The sequence below is a fragment of the Scylla paramamosain genome, chromosome 36 (assembly GCF_035594125.1).
Source record: "Scylla paramamosain isolate STU-SP2022 chromosome 36, ASM3559412v1, whole genome shotgun sequence".
Classification (NCBI taxonomy): Eukaryota; Metazoa; Arthropoda; class Malacostraca; order Decapoda; family Portunidae; genus Scylla; species Scylla paramamosain.
The window spans coordinates 14,351,908-14,354,407 of NC_087186.1; the positions used below are offsets into that span (position 1 = coordinate 14,351,908).

The following is a 2,500-nucleotide window of genomic DNA, read 5'->3' on the forward strand; positions in this document are numbered from 1 at the left end:
TTTCTTTTCCTTACCTTTCTAAAACTGTCTCTACTTTTCCTCCATCTTTTCTTTTTATTTCTCTAGCTTCCCCTTATCTTTTCTTTTATCTTTCCTAACTTTTCATATTTTTCCTGCACCTTTTCTTATCTTTCATTATTTCTTCTTTACTTTCCTTTACTCTTTTCACCTTTTCTTACCTTAAATTTACCCTTCCCTTGTTTTCCATAGTTTTCCTTACGTTTTCATACTTTTCCTCACCTTCCTTCAGCTTTCTTTATCTTTCCTTCCTTACCTTAATCGTCTCTTCCTTCCACCTTCCAATCTTCACCTTCCTTCAATCATCGCCTTTATCTCTCGACCTTCCAGTCTTGCCTTCATCTTCCCTTTAATTTCCGCATCCTGCCTCTCTTACCTAAATCTTCAAGCCTCACTAGCCAATCCCACAGTCATTCCCCTCACTCCCCTCTCCTCCTCCCTGTCTTCCCCCGCCGTCCCTTTGATTACACAGACCTCCCCTTCCCTCCCCCTTTACATTTAAACCCCTTGTATCTTTTATTTATTTATTTTTTTTTCATTGTGTGTATGTGTGTGTGTGTGTGTGTGTGTGTGTGTGTGTGTGTGTGTCTTTTATTATGCATAGGTTAGATGGAGACTGTTCTGTGCTGCCTTATTTTTGTGATATTCTCTCTCTCTCTCTCTCTCTCTCTCTCTCTCTCTCTCTCTCTCTCTCTCTCTCTCTCTCTCTCTCTCTCTCTCTCTCTCTCTCTCTCTCTCTGTACACCAAGAAGGGAAAGTATGAAAGGAGGGAAAATTAGGATAAAATTCTCACTTTTCCCATTTCTTTGCATTTAAATACACATTCTTTATTTTCTTAGTACATTTTCTTCAATATTTATCCTCCTTATGTGCTCATTCTCACATTTACCCTTTACGAATACACTCCTTTAATTTCTACCTCAATTTCAAGGATGAATATCATACACTTATTTTTATTCTAAGGTAAATCTCTCGAAACACACTCCTTAAATCTCTACTCTCATTTCCAGTATCTCTTTTCACCTCCATTTTCACACGAACACTCTTAAAATACATTCAAAACACATTCCTTGAGTTTCCATGATTTTAAGCCTTAATTTCCTTCTCCATTTTGAGACTAAGCCTTTTAAAAAACACTTCGTAAATCCGTACCCTAATTTAAGCCTATTTATGTCACCACTTGGACACTAAGCCTTATAAACACCCTTTTAAATCCCTATTCTCATTTTAACCTTCTATTTATACGACCACTTGAGCACCAAGCCTTAAAAAGCACCCTTAAAATCCTCATGTCACTTCATTCTAATACCTACCTTTAATCTCACAATATCAATAATAATTTTAGGTTTCAATTTACATCCTACTCAGACACTTACCACTTAAAAACACCCTTTAAGTCCTGTGCCACAAACATCTCCCTTTTTAAACTTCACTCCTTTCATCTTACACTCTTGAAACGCAAACTTTTACACCAATATTTACTCCCTCACTTAAAAGAAACTCCCTTAAGAGCCCTCGGCCGGATGCTGACCCCCTTGGTTCCCTATAGGTTTTAAGTGTAGTACGTCATTATTTAATTCCCTTCAGTTGATGTTCTTTAAAAAGCGTCTTAGGTTCAGATTTTTTTTTTTTCGTTTTAATCAGTCTTTATATTTTTCTTTCTTTTTTTTTTTGTTATTTTTCCTCTCATTATTTTTCGTGTTGGTGTTGTTTACATTAAGGTTATTAGATTTGTTCTTCGTCTCATCATCCATCTTTCGTGTTCTTTCTACTCTTCCTCCTCGTTCTTCTTACTGTTTTCTTCTTTCTCTTTCTTTTTTTCATTTTCTCCTTGCCTCACCCCTGTTCTCTCTTTTTTTTTATGTATTTATTCTCTAATTTATTTTCATCTTTATCTTTTCCCATTCCTTCTTCTTCTTCCACCTTCTCCTTTCTACCATTCCTTCCCTGCATCCTTCCTCCTCCTCCTCCTCCTCCTAATCTCCAACATCTTCCTCTCTGCCTCCCTCCTTCCTCCTACTAAACATGGGCATTATTCTTCCTCTATTTCCTCCTCCTCCTCCTCCTCCTCCGCCTCCGCCTCCGCCTCCTCCTCCTCCTCCTCCTAAAGTTAGCCATGTCTCGAGAGGAAGTTTGCTTTTCCTATTCTCTCTCTCTCTCTCTCTCTCTCTCTCTCTCTCTCTCTCTCTCTCTCTCTCTCTCTCTCTCTCTCTCTCTCTCTCTCTCAGCTGCATCCGAAAATAACATCCGATTATTCTCTCTCTCTCTCTCTCTCTCTCTCTCTCTCTCTCTCTCTCTCTCTCTCTCTCTCTCTCGTGTGTGTGTGTGTGTGTGTGTGTGTGTGTGTGTGTGTGTGTGTGTGTGTGTATGTGTGTCCATTTTTGTCCTTGACCGAGTTTTCCGAATGAGAGAGAGAGAGAGAGAGAGAGAGAGAGAGAGAGAGAGAGAGAGAGAGAGAGAGAGAGAGAGAGAGAGAGAGAGA

The 2,500-nt window shown here is 39.1% G+C and overlaps 1 protein-coding gene across 1 annotated transcript in view; it reads right to left on the reverse strand.

Annotated features, from left to right (window-relative positions):
* The window catches only part of LOC135091050 (calcium uniporter protein, mitochondrial-like), a 165,735-nt gene that overhangs the window by 82,114 nt on the left and 81,121 nt on the right, over positions 1-2,500 (reverse strand). The window lies entirely within an intron of this gene.